Source organism: Octodon degus, unplaced genomic scaffold (genome assembly GCF_000260255.1).
Source record: "Octodon degus isolate 3935 unplaced genomic scaffold, OctDeg1.0 scaffold00010, whole genome shotgun sequence".
Taxonomy (NCBI): Eukaryota; Metazoa; Chordata; class Mammalia; order Rodentia; family Octodontidae; genus Octodon; species Octodon degus.
In genome coordinates this window covers 28,461,881-28,476,309 of record NW_004524586.1, presented here as the reverse complement: position 1 = coordinate 28,476,309, position 14,429 = coordinate 28,461,881, and positions in this window count along the sequence as shown.

Below are 14,429 nucleotides of genomic sequence, written 5' to 3'. Positions count from 1 at the left end.
ATGCAATGTGTTAATTATTGAAACTGTCCTACCAATTTGGTTTGAAACTGTCTCATTGCTATTTGTTTATCAATAAAATTATGGAAAAAAATTATAGGTTCATTGTAAAAGTTCTTCATATTCTCCAAGCCTGCTTTGTGTGTGTTATGACCAGCTATTTAACAAAACCATGAAATCTTCAAAGCTGCTTCAGCACATGAAGACAAGCACCTTGCATTAAAATACATACTTTTTCAATTTTTCAGAGGTAAAAAGAAATTGAACGTGAAAAATAGAAGCAATTATTGAAGGCCACCACTTCATCAAATGTATTTGAACTCAAGAGTATTCTCAGTAGTTGCTTAAGCTAAAGCAACTACTTTGCTAAAGCTAAGAAGCCTTCTACTAGTGATGAAGAGTTGATCTGGCTGTTACTAAGGACATTTGTTGTGAACTTTTAGGACAGGCAGTGAATCAAAAGGCGGCACGTGTTCTTGTTTTGGCTGGCACCATAACTAGATGAACTGATGAGATAACAGGGAATTTTGATGCATAATTGTTAGGATTAATGAGTCACTCTGATATGCAATCCAGGTCAACAAGGCTACTAATTTTGACAAGGCAATAAGACTTGTTTTGTACATTGTATGTTGCAGGAAGATGTGCATGAAGATGCATGCACTCTTGTTTCCAATCAACAACACAACTACAGAACTATTAAGTCTTTGAATTATTGCATATCAGGAGAACTACATTGGTCATTGCAGCTGGTATATGCACAAATGGAATTGCTGCCATGACTGGATAGATTTCTGGTTTTATTCCTTGGGTCAAAGAGGTTGCTTTTGAATATTAATAAAAATTTCACCTGAACTTAATGCTTTACAGTATGTGGCTAAAATTATCAATCACATTAAAGTACCTGTCTTTAAATCATATCTGTTCATGCTGCTGTCTGCGGAGATGGGCACAGGAGGCACATGTCTTCTCTTATACACAGAAGTGAGACGGTTTTCTAAAGGTAGATCACTGCACAGAGCTTTTGAGTTATAAGAGCTGCTCCATAAATTTCTTTTAGAAAAATGCTTACCACCCACAGTGCATTTTAGGGACACAGAATATATCAAAAAACTTGTTTACCCATGTGATATATTCAACTTTATCAATGCAGTCAATCTCTCACTTTAGAGGAGAATGACAATTATGTTTGAGTCAGCATATAATCTTGCTGCATTCAAAACAAAATTGGAATTGTGAGGATGATGAGTGAACACTGGGATTTTTGATATGTTTCACACATTAGCAAAGATTTTTAAAGAGATTGAGCCAGGGCCTTCTTTCTTCCAGCTGGTGCATAATTATCTATTTCCACTCTCACAAGAGTTTGAAGACAACTTTCCAGCCTTAAAACATTTCTGAACTGGGAAGAAATGTATCTGTAACCCATAATACAGGTGAATTAACTTTGTCCATGCTAGAAGAGATTCAATTGCTTTAGATTGCAGATGATGGTGGCCTTAAAAGTATGTTTCAGACAACTTCAAATCTCTGTACGTTCTGGATTAAAGTCAAGGCAGGATATCTTGAGATTGTCACAAAGGCACTTAAAAGTCTACTCCTATTTCCAATATTTTATCTGTGAAGCAGGGATTTCTGCAGTGACAGCAGTAAAATAAAATTAAGGAGTAGATTAGACATAAGTAATATACTTCAGTCGTTACTGTCTCTCACCAGCCCCAAGTAGGGCTTTCTGTTTGCAAGCTCAGGTTTCTCACTGTTTCTACACTATGGTGAGTTATATAATAATTTTACTATACATTATAATGTAATAATAATAGAAAAAGTTCATAATAAACATGATGTGCTTGACTCATTGCAGTCTCTCTGCCCCAATGTGGCCTATGAAAATAATTTCTACAAAACTAGTATCTGATGTCAAAAATTCTGGGGACCTCTTCTCTAGTCCACATCCAATGCCAAGGCCTCAGACATTCCAATGAAGCCATCTTGGGTACTTCAGGCCCACGTAAACATCTCAGCTTATACCACTAGAAGCAGTAACTAGCTATCTACTAGGGATTGAATGCTTATATGCCCCTAAAATTCATATGTTGAAATCCTAAGCCTTAACATGGTGGTATTTGGAAATGGAGCCTTTGGGAGATATGAAGTCATGAGGGTGGAGCCCTCATGAATGGGATTAGTGCCCTCACAAGAAGCTACCACAGTGCTACTGAGGTCTCTTTCTACCCTAGGAAGATATAGTAAACTAGGGAGTCCTCAACAAAAACCTGATCCTGATTCAGAGTTACAACTTCTAGAACTTCAAGAAATAAAGTTTGTTGTTTAAGCTAAGCCGTCTATGGTAATCTTTTATAGAAATTTGAGCTGGCTAGAATATCATTCTTGTTGAATCCTATACAAATTCCTAACCCCTAGAATCATGAGCAACAAAATAACTGTCTGTTTGATTAAAAATGTTTAAATTCTAAAGCATTTCAAACATATGTCAAAGTAGAGACTAGTGGAATAAATACCCACACACCCTTCCTTCAGCTTAGTAATTATTAATTCATGACTATTCTTACTTCAGATATAACCCCACTCACTTTTGCCTCTCCCATAACAGCTGTTGTTTTGAGCCACTAGATTTGGGGTTGTTACTCAGCAATAGATGATCACAACACCTTCACAAATAAGTCTTTGCTTATTTTGGAAGAAGTCTCCAAAAGTATTGTTTGGGAGTGGGAGAATGAGACAATACAGAGTATGTTAATAAGCAGGCTATCACTATGAATAACTGGGGCTCAGTCCTATTGATGCTTTATATGGCCTGTGTAGACCTGATTTCAGAGCTGGGTTTTCATCTCCTTGAGATGAAGATGCTAAGTTATATATTCCATATATCCACTGATTCTCTCTTATCTAGGTTAAGGATTGTCACTGGGCTATTACATCCTTGCCTTTTATGTGGTAATGGGAATTGAACACAGCCCCTTCACATGGAGCTATACCCCCAGTCCTTTTTTATTTTAATACATGGTTTCACTAAGTTGCTAAATTACCCAGACTGAATTCAAATTTGTGATCCCTCTGACTCAGTCTCCTAGAGTGTTGGGATTATAGATATGTGCCAAAATGCCTATCATAGCTCCCTGACATTTCTGCCCCACTTGCAGATAGAGAATCAGAGGAACTCACAGCAAGAAGCTACCATTTGAGAAGAAAACTGTGACCTGAGGGAAAGATTTTTTTTGGCTGGCTCAGGCTGCTTTAAGGGCAGGTCTGCTAAGGCAGGTGTAGGTAGGGATCGAACCACGGTATCCTGCACATGACTGCATTTGCATAAGCAGGTGCTTAAACAACTGAGCTAACCTGCAGGCCCCCCAGATCTGAGGGGATATGACAAGATAATCAAACCCAGAAGAGGATAGTGTCTACATTAGTTAACATACAGTGAGGTCTCCTTCTTCTGGGATCCACCTTGTCATACAATACTCCATGTGGATATGTATTATAGTATTCTTTACATCAATTGTGTTCACTTACTTTCTCTACTGAGTCCCCCAGACTATGAGCTCCTGTGTAATAGGAGCTGTATTTTATTATTCTCTGGTCCTCTAGTGCTCAGTAGATTCTCATCACACAAGTCACAGGGCAATAAATACTACTGGAGTAAGTAGCTTTGTTTACTCATAGAAATCTTGTGATAGAGGCAGGTCAAAATAGCTACAGGTCCAGGATACCTTATCCATAATTATGAAACTGAAGGTATTCTGAAGTATAACTTTTTCTTGAAATTTGTGTCAAAAATAATTGGGAGGCAAAACCTAACCTGGACTGTGGTGGCACTTATTTTAGGCTAACATAGTGTGAATATTCATGTGTGTGTTAGAAACATTTGTTTATTGAGTGCTACTCTGACCCCATTGGAGGTGTGTGGAGAAGACAGAATCTATATCATACAACCTTTTTGAAATCGAAGTAATTTGGAATTCTGAAACAGACCTTGTTTCATTGGTATTTTTATTTTAATAACCAGAAAAGTATTCAAGATAATGGTTATGAGGAGAACAATTTAGAGGACTCAGATTTAGCTGACTCCTGGGACAATGCTCATTTTACTCAACCATCCTGCAAATAGTGAGAAATATGATGGATTTAATAGGTGTTCTCTCTTTTGGCCACAAGGTTGATATCAAAAACCTAAGTTTGAATAGTTTGGAATGATTCTCTAATACAGTAGCCAGCAAAAGCCCAGTCCTGAACTGGGCCTCAATTCCTGCTGGTAGATGTGTCTAGCCTTCATGTTAGTACTCTGAGACTACCTTCTGAGTCATGGGACCAGGAACCAGCCAATCTTCTGTTTCATGAAGAATCTGAGTTCCATGATTGCAGCTGCAGAGACTGCAGCTCAACAGTGTTGGACACAAAGTTGGGAGCTCATGTATGGTGCTCTTGGATTATGCACTCTCATTGTGTATTCCCTAAAGCAGATACAGCCTGCCCTAAAGAGGCATTGACAGCAACATTTACATAGAAGAAAATAATGCAATAGTTCATGTGACCACCAAGAGCAAGAGATACAGCCTTCAAGCTTCTGAACTTATTCTGGGCCCCCTTGAGGCCTGGCTGTGCTTGTTGCCCCTGAGTTATAAGAGATATTCTTATATCTCCTTTTCTTTGAACTAATTTGAACGTATTTCTGCTTTATGCAATGGTGTTTTTTTTTTCTTTTTTTTTTTTTCACAACTAAAGATTGAACTGAGGCCCTTGTGCTTGCCAGGGAAGCACTTATTCTACCGAGCCATCTCCCCGGCCTGCAACGGTGTTTTCTTACCAAAATAAATTCTAGACTTGTATGTAGCATTTCTTGTCTATTATAGGTTAATCCCTCTACTCTACTTTGCTGTGGAGCTCCCAATGGATTTGGCATATGATTAGGGATGAAAAGGCATTTGGGCTCTAGTACATTTCTCAGCAGATGTAGCATGTGCAGTTGGAGCTCTGTGTGCTTCCCTCTATATTGGCTTAGGTTAGGGAGTGAGGGTAAATTTATAATCCTAAAAAAGATTACCAGACAGTAATTGGTGGGCCAGTACGTGAATAAACAATAAGAGGGTTGTCTTAAGGGCATTTTAAAAATCCAGTGTCACTTTTCTAATGAAAATGATCACACTCATATATGAATAATGTAACAGGAAAGAATATACTCCTCTGGGATGTGATTGTTTCCATAAAATTGATAGCCTAAGTTATTGAATTTTTCAAAATTAGGTTAAATTTCCAAGCCATGAAATGATCTAGGATTGTGCTAAATATATATTTGGTAATTTTTTTCTGAAAAGGTCTTAGGTTCTGATCCAAATGTAGTTGTTTCATAACTGTTGTGTCAGATAAGAAAATAATTTTAAAAGTTTGGCCACAATGTTTATTTATATAGTCAGATGACAATTACTTCATAGGATCATATTTATGACAGAAGTGGGAGACACTATTGGTTAAGAATACATGGTAAAGAGATATACTTATAGTATTTGTGTACAGAATATGAAGAAGGTTTAGGAATGGTTGGATTTAGAATCAATCTAGAAGTTAGTGGTCAAATGTAAAAGAGTTGTGGAATGTTTCTATCAGCTTTTTTAAGTGTTTAGTATAGGGTCTACAGGGTCTCACTACACAGACTGGACTTGTAGTGATCCTCCTATTTTCAGCCTCCCAAGCGCTGCAATTACAGGTGTGCATCATCACACCCAGTCTCAATTGCCATCTTAGTGTGCCCTGGGTATGGGGTTGGCACTGTATACTGGGGATCGAACCCTGGTACCTGTGTCTGCTTAAGCAGGTGCCCACTGAGCTATCTGGCCAGCCCTCCTGTCAACTTTTATCAGTCATTGGTTGAGTGTTATTTCTAGGTGTGTTGGGGGAGCAGGTGTTAGCTTCATACATACAGAGTGAGAGGGCTTTAACAGTTGGAGATAGCCCCAGGCAGACAGTCATAGGTGTTTGTACATAAAAATTATTGGGTCAGCATATATAGGAATAGTACATTTCAAGGGGACAAGGCAAGGCTCTGATAGCGTTGCCTGTACATTTATATATGATGATCAGAGATGATGCAGGTAGAACCAGGGGAATATCAATTGCAAAGATTGAAGGACCAAGACAGTTCAGGCAAATGATCAGGAACTACTCAAATGTTCTTTATAGAAGATTATGGCCAAACATCCAGCAGAATAATTGTCATAATCATGGGTCAGGTGACAGGAGTTCTGAATAGAAGTCTCTTCTCTAGCACCTATTTGTGTGGACCTGGGAAAATAGCAGGACCTCTTGATATTTGTTTCCTCACAAGTAAAATGAGAATAGCATCTTCCTTACCTGCTCACAGAGTACAGAAAGGCCCAAATGAAATGAATTACAGGAAATCATTAGACCCTGGGCAACACTATAGAATTTTTAAAAGGGATATGATGATAAGGAGCAAATTGGAAAGGCTTAATTCTGAAGTGTGTGTGTGTGTGTGTGTGTGTGTGTGCACTCGCGTTAGCGCGCGTGTGCACACACATGTGTCCAGATAAGGGGCTTCAGATGAGTTCTACAAAGGCAAATACTGAGGTCAGATCGCCAAGAAAGCTTGAACACTGAGTTGTAAACACCTGACTGGAGTACAGACTGTGGAGATCCAGCAGCTGTTTCTGCTTCTGATTGTTGGTACTGTCACGAAGACTAGCAAATCCGATTGTGTACAACACTGACAGGTGACACAAGTCACTTAGGAGAGGTGTGCTGGGGTGAAACGGGAGATGAGGATTTCAGATTTTTTAAAAATGAAGATTTGAATCTTATAAGAAGTGAATGTGATCCAAACACAGTTTCACTTGAATAAATTTATTTTCTTCACATTAGTCACCCTTATTACATTCCTCAATCAAGGTATTGAAGAGATATGAGCTTTTCCATAAAGTGTAGCTCAGACTTTTGGTTACTTATATGTAGGTAGGGCTACCCAATCACACTTCCACATAAAATAATTCTTGAAGTGGCTCTTGCTGAGTGTAATTGCTCCTAGTGCAAGAGTGAACTGCCACAAAAGGAAAATAATAGGGTTCTCTCAGCATCTTAAGGATGGCTGCCATTTTTTCTTCCAGGATGTCTAAGGTCTTTTGCCTCAACGGGATCTTAATAACAGTATAATTTTCAGTGAACACTGTTTAATGGAAGGCCTTTTGTTAAGGTTTCACAAAATATAAAGGCTTGACTTGCTGGTTCAGCCCATATACTGAGGTTTTCCAAATATGGTGCAATAGTACTATTAAGAAAACCAGTGAATGAACTAATAAGGGAGGCTGTTGCCTGTGATAACAGAGAGAAGGCAATAACAGTTTTATTAAAGTCAAGTAAGATAAAAATATAGTGGGTCCATCTGGGAAGCCCCTAATTCTGGGAACAGGAAGAGAATAGCTAGTGTTTTACAAATCATCTCCTTAAATAGCGTTTTTTCCCACTTTGGCAGATTCTTTCCTTGCCTTATACAAAAGTCTTTTAGACTTCCCTTTATGTTTTCCCGTATGTCTTCCACAATTTACCAGTTTCCTGCATTTCATAATCTCTTTGTTAAATTCCCATTGACAATTGGCTTATTTTCCAATAGACAAGAAGGTACAGACAAGACTATGCCAGATGATGATGCAGTAACTCATTGTAATCAAAAGCCGGAACTCTGGGCATCTATGCTGAGTTTATGCAAGATAAGAGCTTCCAAACAACATGCTTTTATTTGGTGCAGAACCAGCCTTTTCTGTGCCTTAGCACTGCCTGTACTCCGCCCGGAGCACAGAGAAATAAGACTGAGTTGCTTTACACAGATTTCCTGAGTTCCTGTCAACCAATTCTAGTTTATTTTAAGCACTTTCCTCTTCGACTTTCACAGTTGGGTACCTATAGCTATGCCTGGGTGTAGCAAACCCGCTTAAAGCCTCTGTTCCTGGGCCTTCTATAAATACGTGAAAGGACCCCTGTGACATTCTTTTAGATCTGTTAGCTTAGTCATTGTCTGTCATCATCAAAGAAGCTTTCTTGGAGATTGCTTTTTATTCATATTAAATAACTTATCCTTTCTCTGAAGATCTTAGTGACTTACTCTGCTTTTATTTCTGCTGCTTCTTTTTGAAGAGATACCAACTTCTTGAAGATCCTCTCGTTAATTTACTTGGCCAAGATATATAAGCAGCAGTTTAGGAGAAACAATTACTGTGGTTACAATGAGAATATTATGTTTCTCCTGACTGTGTTCCCTACTTCCTGGAGGTTTGACGTTGCTAGTATTTGCAGTAAGTAAAACGCTTTGTCTTATCATCTGACATCTTCCTTCCTCTCCAGTCTGATGTATTACAACAGTCCTCTTTGCACTCTATGCTCCAGCTTAGTGAACTTTCTTCAGTGTCCTGAATTCAACAAAGCATCTGTTTGATTACTTTTGTAAAGAGTGGAACCCACTTATGCTTATAAGGATAATAGTAACTGCTGTTATAGATAAATTCTAGTGTTTCCATGGCTCTAACACAATAGAAACATCTCTTACCCTATGAGGCTGACATTTTGTGCTGTTGTAACAGAATACCTGAGACTGTGAAATTTGAAAAGTACAGAAATTTATTTTCTCAGTTCTGGAGACTGGGAAGTCCAAAGACAAGGTGCCAGTATCAGGTGAGGACATGTGTGCTTCATTCCCATGTTCACTTGGGCCAAAAGAGACTAATCTTGTGTCCTCACAGGGCAGAATAGCAGAAAAGAGTGAACCCATTCTTGAAAGCTCCTCTATTCATGAGGAGGGACACCTGATAACCTAAATACTTCCTGATATTTATTGCATTGGGATTAAGTTTCTCACACTTGAAGTTTGGAGGACACATTCAGAAAACAGAAAAGCCCAAAGTTGGTGTTCTTGATTCATAGGTGGCCTTCCAAGTGGTCATCCAGGACTAAGGTTTCCTTCCTCTAGAAGTTTCATGTTTGCATCCAGGAGGCATGGATGAATGAAGCCATGGGAGGATGGCTGGGGAGGCTTTTATGGGTTGGACCTGGATGTGGTACATACTTCTGCAGAAGTTTATTACCCAAACTTAAATACAGGCTTCTCATGTACACCTGCAAGGAAGGCTGGGAAGTGTAGTCCTGTTCTTTTTCAGGAAGAAGTTTGAGAAGTAACTACTCAGGTAGTCCTCTGTCACAAGTGATAGTTTAGGCTTCTGGAAATTTATTATAGAGTAGTTGGTGGCTCAGAAAATATTCAAAAGGCCAGAGAATCTGTCTTGAAGGCTATGTCGTTAGCAACAACACTCAAGTGACACCACTGGGCTGTTCCAAGGAAGGTCTGGCTGTCTTACTGCCTTGAATCTTATTAATGAGAGCTTCATTTCATGCCCATGCTGTACATTACGCTATGACCAGCACTGTCCAGTGTTTTTCTGTAATGCTTTGCCAGCATAACTTGCACATGAGTTTGTTTAACACCTACTTTCTCATCTCAGTATCTTCTCAATCAAAGCCTCATGAAAGAGCATCTGATTGTCTGAGCTTTAGACAAATGCTTGTGCTCAAGCTGAGAAAGAAAGTAGTGCGGGTTTCTATCTCTGAGACATGGGAACCAAATGTGGGAATTCCCTAAATATACGAAAGTAGTTCAAAAGATGATGACAGGGCCAAATATCTACTACTGCCTCTGTCTGTGTTCCCTTGAAATCAGATTGTAAATAAGGATGTGTAGATTATTTGAGTAATACTTCCAAGAAGCAGGGATGAGGGAGTCATTTGAGTGAGATAAGAAAAGAGGAAGAATTAGTTAAGTGTGACTTATTAAGCTGGTTGCCTCAGGTCACATGTGACTCAGTGCCTCTGGGATCTTTTGAGGAACCCTGTAGAATGCACCTCAGCCCAGTGGTATCACTTTCACTGTGTGGAAGACATAGAAAAATGAATCTATTCGCATTGTCTACTTTTGAGCATTTTATCTGAAAAAGTAACTACATTCCTTACCACAGTTGTGCTTCTGAAGTGTGGAAAAGACATGGAAGTCATGAGATGGGACCCTGGATGCTCGTAGTATGCATGGTAACTGTCTTTACAGATAAAGTGAAAATTAGAATGGGATGAAGAGGACACCGTTTCCATTAATTCTGTACAGTTTTAGCAGACAAAAGCAACTGTAGTTAATTATACTATCCTTCTGTTTAAAAGGGTTCAAAGCTAATATGCCTAACAGACAAAGTTCTCTCAGGACTGGTCACATAAACTTGCCTAGTCACTCCTGTGGCCCATATAAGGAGGCATAGTTTGCTACTCCTAGAATTTGGTCAGATTTTTAAAGAAAACCAGAAAGGCAGGAGTGTTGCTGAAATCTAATCAATAAGCTGATGTGTCCATCAAGGGTACCTGTCCTGAATATGTTAGTCTAGTGTCCCTCAAGGAGACCACCTGTAACACTATCATGCATGCCTCCTTTTTCTGGAAAACTGAGCCAAACTCTGAATGATTTAAGTAGGAAGGGATTTTTTTTTGTGGAACTGGGGATTGAACTCAGGCCCTTGTGCTTGCCAGGCAAACACTTATTCTACTGAGCCATCTCCCCGGCGCTGGTAGGAAGGGATTTAATGAAGATATTTTGGGGTAGCTCACAAAGTGACTCCAGGACAATAGGAACTTAAGTCAGACATAGGCAGATGACACCCAAACTGTGTTAAAAGTAACACATCATGATGATACACCAGTTTCAGTGAATATTGACACAGCTTGTGTCATCACAGCAGGGGAATTGGGGGCTGGGTGCTGCCATGTCTGTCCTAGAGTTCTGATGTGGTTGCCACCATCACCAAGATGGATCCTCCATATCCCTACTTCATTGTTTTTCTAGCTCCCAATTCTAGTCTGGAAAGAATACATGCAGTCGTTGGCATAGCCTCAAGATGGTAAGGAATATGTAATAGTATGTGTAATAAGACATTATTCACCTTGGGGCATCTTTTTCACATTGCCAAACTTCATATTCTCAAAAATAAATTGCACAACTTAGTCTGTATAATGCCAGATGATCACTAAGGTTCCTTTTTGACTTCAAGATCCTGTGATTTGCTCATTTTCTATAGCTAACTACTTTTTCAGTGGGGAATTTATTCTCTATGGCAAAACTATTACAAAATATATGGATATCTTTTATTTGGCTCATTTACTTCTCAATTTTATGCTACTAATTTTTGTTTCAAACTAGAATGCACAGGCAGAATACACTTTTTTAGAGCAGCAAACTGCATTAACTTAGTGTCTTAGAAGCTGAAGATAGCTAAAGGGGTATGTCAAAGATATTTAGTAGTTTTCACTCCCATAACTGCACTGGTTTCAAGTAAGGTGGATGTGATCTCTCAGGCAGTCTACTACAGCTGGGAATATGAAACCACCTTTCAAAACTGCCAGAAGCACCTCAGTGTATCTGCATGATAATACTAATCCTAGCTTGACATAAATGCTGGTTTTATGGCTGTACACTCTGTAAAACGTGTATTTAAGCCTGCAGAAAATGCTCGTGTTTGGATGGTTTTGACTTTATTTTGTCTCTCTTGGTTTGAAATAATCATGTTTAATTTTGACACATTGAGTCAGACATCTTGCAAACCTAAATGCTCTATTGCAGAAAAAGAACTTGGAGCTGAACTAAAATTTCAATTGTTTGTTGAAAGATTGTGGAATTTACTAGGAAAAAATTTAGTCCCGTATATGTTGTCATTTAGTTATATCAATTGAAAAAATCTCTGGTCATATTTCTATTAGGTCTTCAAAGGGAGGATAAAATAGAATTGTGAAATCCCTCTTTGATAAAAATGGTTACTGTTCACTTTATCATGTATTATATTAAATTGTTATTAGGGATTCTGTGGTTCTTAGATCAATGAAATATGGGTTATGCCACATTTTATTTTTCTTGTGGAGACTCACTGGCTTAGTTACTTTTCTGATTGCTGAGGTGAAATACGCAAAGCTCAAAGTTAAAGGAGGAAAGGTCTATTTAGTGTACAGTTTGTAGAGGTTTCAGTCCATAATCAGCTGGCTCCATTGGAGGGTAGTTTTGTGGAAGAGAATAGTTTATGGTGGGCACAAGACAGCAAAAGAAACAAGAGAGAAGGGACAAACCTCTTTCTCTTCCTTATATTGTATACAGGCTATGCACCCTAAGATGGGTGTAGCACTCACAAGCTTAATCCCAGAATTGGGCCATGAATCAGTCACAAAATCTTTATTTATTGTAGTACCAGGGATTGAACTCAGGATCCTGTGCTTGCCAAGCAGGCGCTTATTTTACTGAGCTATCTCCCCAGCCCCTTCAATCACAAAATCTTGATTAAACCACCTCTGAAAAGCCTGTCCCCTCTGACTGCATGAGCTTTTGTGGAGCCAGCTAGACACAAAACTTAACACTCATACTGTATGTTAGTACCTTAAAGGCACTGAAAAGTCCTTTGCTATAGAAACCTGCTTTCCTTTGTTAGCATGTTTCTTCAATTAGATCGTGAAAACTTATTATTTTTTGTGTGTATTTTAAAATTTTTATTTAATTTATTTTGAAGAGTAAAAATAGAAACAAAAACACAGAAAAAAAGACAGAAAGAAGGTAGCATACAATAACACACATGTTACAGATTTTCAAAACGGGAATAGCTAATCAACGATAGTTGTTATCTTACCTATTTTTATCATCAAATATGTTGCTCAGATTAACAAATATAGTTATGCAAGATTGGACAAATAGTTGAATGTTAATGTTTGCTTTCAAGAAATAATTCTTTCCTTATCTTTTAAAAATACTTTAAAAAGAATATGATAATTGCTAAGACAGTATAAACTGCACACATTTAGAAGACCAAGATGAGAGGTACTCATTCATGGGTTTTGTATTACACATTGCTGTCCTTGATGTAGTGGCTCAGATCAGCATACAGAGTTGTCAAGGTGAAATTCTAAAATTAACTGCTATTTTCAAAAAAATGGATGGAAATTATTAGTGCAATCATCTCAGCATCATATATATATATATATATATATATGCATATATATATTTGCATGTTTTTCTCCTTCCTTTTTTCCTATCTTTTCTCCTTTCTCTCATCTTCTTTGTTTAATTCTTAAGTTCAGGTTTCTTTCCATCTTGCTATATCTACTATACCTTTCAGGTTTTATTTAGTCTTTGAGGTTCTTACACAAGGGAGACAATACAATATTTACACATTTGGGTCAGTTGCATCCACTTACCTATAAAGGCTTTGAGTTTGTCTTTCTTTATATCTGAGTAATACTCCATTGTACAAAAATACCACATCTTTTTCATCCACTCTTCAAGTGACGGGCATTTTGGAAGTTTCCAAGATTTGGCTATGACAAATTGTGCTGCTATAAACATGGGTGCAAACACATCACTGGAATATGATATTTTCAGGTCTTTTGGGAAAATACTCAGAAGGGGAAGAGCTAGATTCAGTGGGATTTCCAGTCCTAGTTTTGAGGAGTCTCCATACTGATTTCCATAGTGGTTGTACCAGTCTACATTCCCATCAGCAGCAGTGAAGGGTTCCTTTTTCCCCACAGCCTCTCCAGCATTTGTTATTGGGTGATTTTTTTTAAATTTCAGTCATTCTTTCTGGGGTGAGATGGTATCTCAATGTTGTTTTAATTTGCATTTCTCAAATGCCCAATGCTGTGGAACATTTTTTCATGTATTTATTTGCCACTTGTATTTCTTCCTCTGAGAAGTGTGTATTCATCTCAGATGTCCATTTTTGGATTGGGTTTTTTAATTTTGGGAGCCTAATTTTTTAGTTCTTTATATAATTTAGATAAAAGTCATTTTTCTGAGTTTGGTTATGATTTCCCCCAATTTGTGGGTTATCTATTCACTCTGTTGGTGATTTCTTTTGACATGCAGAAACTTCTCAATAAGATGAGATCCCAGTTGTTGGTTCTTTGGAGTTTTTCCCATGCAATTTGATTTTTACTCACAAATTATCTGCCTATTCCTATGTCTTCAAGATTTCCACCTACTTTCTCTTTCAGGAGACATTGTTTTTCTGTTTTAATGTTTAGATCTTTAATCCATTTTTACTGTTGTTTAGTGTACTTCAATATACCTGGATCTATTTTTAGTTTTTGGCATGTGGAGAACCAATTTTTCCAGCACCATTTGTTAAAGAGGCTATCTTTCTTTTAAATTTTTTTAAATTAATTAATTAATTAATTAATTTATGTGTGTGTGTGTGTGTGTGTGTGTGTGTGTGTGTGTGTGTGTCTGTGTGTGGCCAGCTCAGCCCACCAGGGGACGGGGCTGGCTAGTATGTGGTGCTGGGGGATTGAACCGCGGTCCCTGTGCTTTGCTAAGCTTGTTCTAAGTAGGTGCTTTAGACCACTGA